The following is a 9,682-nucleotide window of genomic DNA, read 5'->3' as shown; positions in this document are numbered from 1 at the left end:
CGAGCGACCCTCGGGCCGCGGGCTCCCCGAGAGCCGGGCCGCCGGCCGCCGAGCGACCCTCGGGACGCGCGCGCCCGAGACCCGGCCCGCCGGCCGCCGAGCGCCCCTCGGGCCGCGGGCGCCCGGGACCCGTGCCGCCGAGCGGCCTGTAGGCTCCGTGGCCGCGGGCCGCCGAGCGACCCTCGGGCCGCGGGCGCCCGAGACCATGCCCGCCGGCCACCGAGCGCCCCTCGGGATGCGGGCGCCCGGGACCCGGGCCGCCGAGCGGCCTGCAGGCTCCGTGGCCGCGGGCCGCCGAGCGACCCTCGTGCCGCGGGCTCCCCGAGACCCGGGCCGCCGAGCGGCCTGCAGGCCGCCGGCTGCCGGCTGCCGGCTGCCGGCCGCCGAGCGACCCTCGGGCCGCGTGCCCCCGAGAGCCAGGCCGCCGGGAGACCGTCAGCACGCGCAGACTCGGGCTGCGCAGCCCCGGGCTGCCGGTGGACCCGCGGGCCCGCGGGACCCCGGTCAACCAGCAGGCCGCGCCGTCCCGTACCGCCGGGTAACCAGCACGGCGGCGGTCCCAGGCCCTCCACGCCCGTGCTGCCGAGCGGTCTGCAGGCCGCGGGCCGCCGAGCGACCCTCGGGCCGCGGGCGCCCGAGACCATGCCCGCCGGCCGCCGAGCGACCCTCGGGCCGCGGGCGCCCGAGACCCGGGCCGCCGGCCGCCGAGCGACCCTCGCGCCGCGGGCTCCCCGAGACCCGGGCCGCCGAGCGGCGTGCAGGCCGCGGGCTGCCGGCCGCAGAGCGACCCTCGGGCCGCGGGCGCCCGAGACCATGCCCGCCGGCCACCGAGCGCCCCTCGGGATGCGGGCGCCCAGGACCCGGGCCGCCGAGCGGCCTGCAGGCTCTGTGGCCGCGGGCCGCCGAGCGACCCTCGGGCCGCCGGTCGACTTGCAGGCAGGTCGACCAGCCGGCCGCGGGCCGCCGAGCGCCCCTCGGGCCGCGGGCGCCCGGGACCCGGGCCGCCGAGCGGCCTGCAGGCTCTGTGGCCGCGGGCCGCCGAGCGCCCCTCAGGCTGCGGGCGCCCGGGACGCGGGCCGCCGAGCGACCTGCAGGCTCCGTGGCCGCGGGCCGCCGAGCGACCCTCGCGCCGCGGGCTCCCCGAGAGCCGGGCCGCCGAGCGGCCTGCAGGCCGCGGGCTGCCGGCCGCCGAGCGCCCCTCGGGCTGCGGGCGCCCGGGACCCGGGCCGCCGAGCGGCCTGCAGGCTCCGTGGCCGCGGGCCGCCGAGCGACCCTCGGGCCGCGGGCGCCCGAGACCCGGGCCGCCGGCCGCCGAGCGACCCTCGGGCCGCGCGCGCCCGAGACCCGGGCCGCCGGCCGCCGAGCGACCCTCGGGCCGCGCGCGCCCGAGACCATGCCCGCCGGCCGCCGAGCGACCCTCGGGCCGCGCGCGCCCGAGACCATGCCCGCCGGCCGCCGAGCGACCCTCGGGCCGCGCGCGCCCGGGACCCGGGCCGCCGGCCGCCGAGCGACCCTCGGGCCGCGCGCGCCCGGGACCCGGGCCGCCGGCCGCCGAGCGACCCTCGGGCCGCGCGCGCCCGGGACCATGCCCGCCGGCCGCCGAGCGACCCTCGGGCCGCGCGCGCCCGAGACCATGCCCGCCGGCCGCCGAGCGACCCTCGGGCCGCGCGCGCCCGGGACCCGGCCCGCCGGCCGCCGAGCGACCCTCGGGCCGCGGGCGCCCAGAGACCCGGCCCGCCGGCCGCCGAGCGACAGCACGCGCGGACTCGGGCTGCGCAGCCCCGGGCTGCCGGTGGACCCGCGGCCGCCGCTTGACCCGTGTATGCTTGCTGTTCATCTCCTGGAGATTCCTGCACCAAGCTGATTGAATGAGGAACATGGAAGCACTGTATATAGGCTTTGCATTTTTCTCTTCGTTTCCTGTACTTTGCCTTCGTTTCCTTTGCGTGTGCTCTATTTTATTGTACATGTTATATTGCTTGTTATTTTTTTATTCATTTAAGGTAGGACCGCTTTTATGCGTTTCTACACCTCCCCGCCCCCCCCCCCCCCCCCCGCCCCGCGTCTCCCTCCTCTGGTGCCCGCCCCAAATGAGGTCGCATCATCTTTCATAGTGTACATCCTGGGCCAGCATAAGCTTTCCAAGAATAAAATGCCCCCCCGCCTTTCCTTCCCAAGGACACCACGAACACCTCCTGTCCTGTGCAGTGCTTTTTCACCCACCGCCAGCAGAGGGCCCTCTCTGACAGACCCAGGAACTCCCCTGCTCCGAGTCATCCAGGAGAGGCTGTTCCGTTCTGTGTGAAACGGGTGGGGTGGGCTGATGAGACATCATTGCTTAGAAGGCCATCGGGTTCACCGGTTCGGTGGCAAGAGAGAACATCCTCATCCTCCTTGAGGTTGACTCGGAAGGTCTTCGGGCCCGCAGGACACCGCCCCCAAATGGGCCTCCGTGGCATAGGGAGATTTTGCCATGCGAGGTGACAACAGGAGGGGAACACGGACCCTCCTTTCCTTCTCCCGTCTGAAAGCAGGAAGAAAATCTCTCACGGGAACAGGGTGGTGGAGGGGGCGGCCGGGAGGTGTAGAGATGAGGACTGACTGCTTTCCTGTCTTAAGAAATCACGAATCATCCAAGTGGGACCGCTCATAACACACAGAGGACAGAAGTGTGGACGAGATGAGGAGAATGTGTAAGGGAACGTCTTCCACAAGAACTCTTTTCCATAGGCCGACTTCAAGACTTTCCAACATCTCTAGGTTTAGGGGTGGACTGAGTGCCATGAAAGAATGGACATTCAGCAGCCTGTCTACATCATCTCCAAAGAAGGGAAAATGCTGAAACGTCCCTAGCTCCACAAGCCTAAGGGTCTCCCTGCTCCGGAGAGTTGGAGCATATGCGTGCTTCCATGCCTACACAGATCTTGCGCTTTAGGGAAACCACAAACTAGGCAGGAGCCTGGACTTCTACAAGGCAGTCCATGTTCACACGGGTCACTGTGGTTGGCTTCCTTACTTTCATTGGATTGGATTGGGGTGGGGTGGGGTGGGGTGGGGTGGGGTGGGGTGGGGGGCGGGGGGGGGCGGTGACAAATGTCCAAGGATGAGGCATCCTAAAGAAGGAACGTGTGTGGTCCAAGCTACCCGAGGTCGCCATCCTCATTGTAGGAAGAGGACCTCTTTGGGGAGTGTGGGGAGGGGGGAGGCAAGGTAGAAGGTATGCAGATAAGGTTTGGGGGAGGGAAAAAAAGACATTTCGGTCCTAAAGCTAGTCATTTCGAAATGGGAAACAAAGGACACAAGGGAAAAGCTAAAACTGGGCACAGGCGATTGGAAAAGGTTTCTGAGGAGAAGAATCTTCGGAAAGGAATGGGAACCGTGGTCAGGACTGCTTAAGATGAGGATGGATTCAAGGACACACATGAGTGTTCGTATCAACAGGAAACCAGTGCAAAACTAGAATTCAGTTTTCTGTCTCTCGGTGAAAAAGGCCAACTTTGGGCTCGGGCTTGGGTGTTTCTTCTATTGCTCTGCTCTCTCCGTCATGAGAGAGAAAGCTTTCCTTCCTTTTTCCGGAAGGAAGGAAGGAAGGAAGGAAGGAAGGAAGGAAGGCAGGCAGGCAGGCAGGCAGGCAGGCTTATGTCTTCTAAAAATCATCACTTCTTTTCTAGGTTACCTTTATCAGGTCTTGGGGGACTCACGTGGACTTAGTCCTCTTGATATTCAAAGAGCCAGGGTTGGCTCACAAGGAAAGAGGCTTCTCTCTTTGCCTAGCAAGTCTTTCCCTGGGATGTGGGTGACGTGGCTAAGGAGGCACTGTTCCCCAGTGACCTATCTAACTGTTTTACACTCGTTGGGGTATTTTGGACACATTTGCCCCCAAACCGAATGACACATGAAGTCTTTTGCACTTAGAATGCATGTTGAGAGAGGATCCAAGAGGAGAGGGCCTAGCTCAAGAATGTGTTCTCTCTCCTTCGAAAGCAGAGCCATGAAACGGAGTAGGCTTCCTGGAGAGGTTTCCTGACATGGGAAGCGTTGTCGAAGAGGAAGGAACGTGAAGCCTTCTTTGGCTTGTGTCTATACACGGGTGTGTTCCAGCTGCTCTGGAAATGATGGGATCCTTCTTCTCTGCCCTGGCATACAGGGTTTTCGGTCGTCCAAATGGAGGCTCACACGACAGGGACTGAGCCCAGTATCAAGGAGATATTCCACCCGAGTTTCATGCCGAGGCGGCAACAACAGCCTCTTGAAAGATGATGGGGGGTGGGGGGGGGCCACACGTGGATCAATTCCATTCTGTCCATTCAACAGAGGGTCGGGGCTACAGCAGACCCCAGAGAGGGACAGCAGACCCCAGAGAGGGGCAGCAGCCCGGCCGGCCACTGGGTCTCCATGTCTCAGGCTTCCTGGGGAACCTCACCCCCCCCCCCAGGTCCCCGCCGCCCCCCGCATTCCGCCACCCACCTTGGTGCATTTCGAATGGCTCCAATTGTAAATAGATGCTGGTGGGAAGATTTCTACAGGTTACCTGCAATGGCTGACCTGTCATGCTTGTCACCCTGGGGGAAAACAATTCTCTTTGTCCCCAGAGGCGTCAGACCTCCTCTCTCAGGAACCCCTGAGCCCCGGCCACTGGACTTCACTCCACTGGCACGTAGTAAGGGTCATCCAAACGTTCCTGTGACGGTGAGTATGGTTTCCATGTGGGTTGAAGCCTTCCCTTGCTGCAAGCCTTCTGTCCTCACCATGGCATAGAGACGGTTAAAAAAAAATTGTGTTTGCCACTTTGGGTATACCTTCCACAGCCTGCAGTGATCAAGGCACCCACTTCGCTGGGCAAGTCCTATGAGCCTTCACAAAAGCTCTTGCAAACTTCTTGGGACCATCACTTTTCCAGTCACGCTCAATCATCAGGCAAGATTGACAGGGCCGATGGGAAAACTGGACTCCGAGAAGAACGAGTGACCTACGTGGGGCTGAATGAACTGAGGACTAGGATGATAGTGTGTGTATGACTACTTGTCTACAATAGGACTGATTGGGGAAGCCGCTGGGGGCGGGGGGGGGGGGCAGGGTGCGGATACCTTAGGAGCTTGGGATGAACATATACACATTCCTATACGTAAAGTGGATGATCAACAAGCTCTTACGACTTGGCACAGGAAACTATACTCAATACTTTGTAATAACCTGTAAGAGAAAAAAAATCTGAAACAGAATCTATATCTATCTATCTATCTACCTATCTTTCTATCTAAATCACTGTGCTGTACACCTGAAACTGCACGACATTATAAATGCTTCCATTATTTCAAACAGAAAAGAATCTCCTAACCTGAGTGAGAGAGAGAGAGAGAGAACAGGACGGATTGTGAAATCTTTTCTTTTCCAGCTACAAGGGAAAATGAAAACAAACAAAACCCAATTTATTTTAAAAGTTGGACATCCATTTGGTGACTTGTACCCTTGTCAGCAAAATGGAATCACTTCTCTTTTTCTCCCTACCTGCTCCGTCCAGAATTCAGAAACTCTCCGTGAGGCTCCTTATTTCTTTGGCAAGAGAGTCACTTGCACGCGTTCCTTAGAGGCCCACGTTACGTTTCCATAAAACGGGAATACACACTTGTGGATATGAGATTCTGGTGCTATTCATTTTCCTTAGGGTGTTGCTTTTCACCTGAAAACCGGACTGGATCCTGAAGTCTTTCAAGTTGCCCCCAATATCTGGCTACAACTCTCTCCATGAATGTTTCCCACTTTCGCCCACCCTTTTGACTTGGCATCACTGACAACGAAAACGGCCCTTTGCCTGAAGCCCTACAGACCGAAGCTGGAGGACTTGGTGAAAACTTTAGAGACATGGCCACCACAGCTCCTGTGGAAACCATCCTGGTGCCTGTTTCTGTGAGAGCCAGTCTGAAAGTCGAACCAAACACCCGACATCATCACAGCCATTTCAAACTGCTAAAGTTGCTTCCACCCTAACATCTACAAATCTTCTTCACTGACACCGCCCCCCACACGCTCCCCCCCCCCCCCCCACTGGTTTATAATCGGCTCCAGTGATGGACCTTTGTCTTCCTTTGGTTTCCATACAAGTGCCTCTTAGGAAATAACCTGATTGCTTGCACCACAGGCCTAGTTTTTGGGAGCCCATCAACATCACTGCCTCCTGAGAGGAGATATGATAACTGTTTCACAGAACCGACCTGTTCTCAGAACTCAGAAACAGTTTCCATGAAATGGAGGCCTCTACTAACCTATTTTCTCCCTTTCCCTCCCTCCCCGCCTCCCTCCCTCCCTCCATCTCCCTCTCCCTCACACACACACACACACACACACACACACACACACACACACACACACACACACACACAGTCACCAGGTCAGCTTTCAATATGTTCAGAGTAGGCCGCCCCAAAATGTGTCTCCTTGAATTCAAGTCGCTTAAGAACTGGACAGCACAAGACCGGACATTCTGGCCCTCCTTTCTGTCCTCCCACAGCAGAGCACGATCTCAAGTTAAGACGTTTGCTTCCACGCATGTCCGTGATTCTCAAATGGTTTAGTGGGGTTTCCTGGGTTAGGAAAAAGAGGGGACTCCTATTTGCCTGAGACAAGGAGAAGTTCTCACACAACCTTCACCCATCCCTCCCTCCCTCCCTCCCTCCCTCCCTCCCTCCCTGCAGTTTGGAGGGGGCAGCCTAAGGGTGGGGAAATTGGGGAAGGAAAAAAAAAAGCCGTTCGATAAAGGGGAGCTCGAGGCAAAGTCAAAGGCTCCCGATCTGACCGGAGAGCATTCTGCATTTGAATGAAGCGATTGAACAAGGCCCTGCGGAATGAAGCGTCCGGACTTCCCCTCCCCCTCTCCCGGCAACTATCAGCCCTGGCGACTTGGGAAGGAGCGAGCGGTGGAGAAGCGGGCGGGGGCGGGGGCGGGGGCGGGGGCGGGACCAACAGACAATAGCCGCTGCCTGCCTGCCTGCCTGCCGGGCTGAGGCCTGAGGGCTGCGGGCCACGCTGGTTTCTGCAACTCAATCCCTTCCAGGAAGCACCTGTGATGACTGCTTGGCAGGGAATGGTCAAAGCTGAACTCTCTTGGCCTATTTCTGAAAAAGGCCTGAGTCTCAGCTACGACAGATTTTCTGGATTTCTTGGCCCATGCGCAGACCCGCACCCTCCCATCCTGTCAGATCCTTTGTACCCACACCTCCCCTGGGAGAGTTCGTTGGCCTCGTCTGGAACATGAACAAGCAAAACCAAACATAGTGTGACATGATGTATTGGTCTTTATTGAAAAGAAACGTGCTCCTCTCGCACACCTGAGGGCAGGAAGCAAAGGCACGTTCTCAGCAGGACGGGGGACAGGGAACCCGAACCCAGGCCGGTCAGCAGTGGCCCCCTGCCCCCCACCGCCCCGCCCTCCCCATCCCCGTCTCTCCCAGGCCCACGTGGGGCCTCCCTTCCCTGCCTCTCTCTGTGCCCCTCGTCTCCAGCTCCCCCAGCCCAGCTTCCGCACCCCCCCCCCCCCCCCCCGGCCCCGGGAAGGGGAGGCATGTCTGTCCCAGCTCCAGTTCTGATATTTCACTTGTGAAACTTCCCTAGGCCCAGGTGCCAGCTTGCCGTCCTGCTGCTTCATGTCCGTCTCTATCAGCCATGCCCAAAGGGCACGGGAAATTATGGACAGCAAATAGCACACCTAGACGGTGTGTGCGTGGGGGGGGGGGGTGTCCCTTCTCCAGGAAGCAGTGAGGGAACAAAAGGAGGCCTGGGGGAAGGAGTCCTGGGTGCCTATCATCGCGCCCCCGCCCCCCCACCGCCCCGCAGAGCACCATTCATTTCCATCTCCGCATCTGAAGGACACATAGTCCTGGTTGAAGCAACTTGATGAGGATTCCCCTCCTAACGACGTGACAGAACCTATGAAGAACTGCACTCCTTGAATCCATAAATGCTAACGGGATCCAAGGAGTTTTCCATCAATGGCAGAAAAAGAAATGGTCCTGAACATAATAACTGCCAAGTATTCCTCTAGACGGAGGCATCATTCACTTTTTCTTAACTTTTTTTCTTTTCATGTTTTACAATAAACTGTATATATTTAGAGTGTACAATTTGGTACCCCAATCTTCCAATTCATTCCCCCCCAACCCTCCCCGCTTTCCCCACTTGGTGTCCATATGTTTGTGCTCTACATCTGTGTCTCTCTTTCTGCCTTGCACACCAGTTGATGTGTACCATTTTTCTGCAGTCCACATATATGTGTGAATATACAATATTTGTTTTTCTCTTTCTGACTCACTCTCATTCACTTGTTAACAACAGTAACGATGACGACGACAAGGACAAGGATAAGGACCGGAAAAACAACAACAGAGAGAGCACTGGGCGAGTTTTCCACTTCTTAAAGGAAGGAGGCCGTGTTCCCAGGCAGGTTGGCTCAGCTGCACAGTTCCCTCCGGTGACTATTCCTGGGGGCACCGTCGAGGTGATGCACGAAACACACAGGAGGAGGCCTTCTTGAATGTCCTGCCCAGGAAATGGGGACATGATTCCAGCAGTGGCGATGGCTGCCCTTCTCTTTAGGGTGACACACGGGCCTGATGGCACCGGGCAAACCCTCCCCTCCCTCCCTCCCTCCCTCCCTCCCTCCCACCTACCTTCCTTCCTTCCTTCCTTCCTTCCTTCCTTCCTTCCTTCCTTCCTTCCTTCTTGAGGCTCTTGGCCTCCCCACTGAAAGGAAGAGCCCAGGGCCCAGCAGCAAAGACCTTCTGCTGATCCTTGCCAGGGGGCTCTCATTTTACACACTTGAATAGGATCAGTAGACACCGTCATCTCATGAGAAGCAGAAAATATCATCTAAAAGCCTACTTTCCTGGTGTCTCAGCGTCCAGGGCTCCTCCTTCTCAGGGATCTTGTGCTCTGTAGGGATAATTCACATGCTGGGGGAGTAGGTTCCCAATAGCATCTTATGAAATGGATTACAGGATGTCTTCCTTTGAAAAAGATAAAGATTATTTGGGAAAGTTATTCATATGAAGCACATGGATGATATCCTCTCTGATCTATATATTAGAGTTGACCGTTGAACAACCAACATGGGGGATTAGGGGGGCCGACCCCACACACACCATTGAGAACCCATGCATAACTTCACAGTCCAAGCTCTGTATCGGGGCTTCCACCTCTGGGTACTCAGCAACCAGAGATCCTGCAGTGCCATAGTGCACAGCTATGGAAAACATCCCCTTATGAGTCACACACACACACACACACACACACACACACACACACACACACACACACACGCGCGCGCACGTGCTCGAGCGCAGACATCTCAACTTTGTTACCCAAACGTTAGTGGTGTTCGAATAATCTTAGAAGTGATGACTGCTGTCTGATGAAATCAATGGATCCATCAATCAATCTATGACACTACACTTTGTATTTCCTAGTCTCAAAATTATTTGGAATTTGGCTCCTTAGAAGTTTAGCTTGGTCCTTCAAGGACAGTGTCAGTTGGAGAGAAAATAACATTTCTTCAAATCATGGAAGTGAAATAGTCCTGGACGCTTATGTGAAACATTAACATAATTTTTCTTCTTTATTTTATAAGATAACTGGAATTAGGAAGAAAATCTCCTCGTGAAAAACCAGGTGCTACCTTTCCTTGACTGAT

Source organism: Hippopotamus amphibius, chromosome 15 (assembly GCF_030028045.1).
Source record: "Hippopotamus amphibius kiboko isolate mHipAmp2 chromosome 15, mHipAmp2.hap2, whole genome shotgun sequence".
Lineage (NCBI taxonomy): Eukaryota > Metazoa > Chordata > Mammalia > Artiodactyla > Hippopotamidae > Hippopotamus > Hippopotamus amphibius.
The sequence above is the reverse complement of the archived record's forward strand: the minus strand, read 5'-3'. Positions refer to the sequence as shown.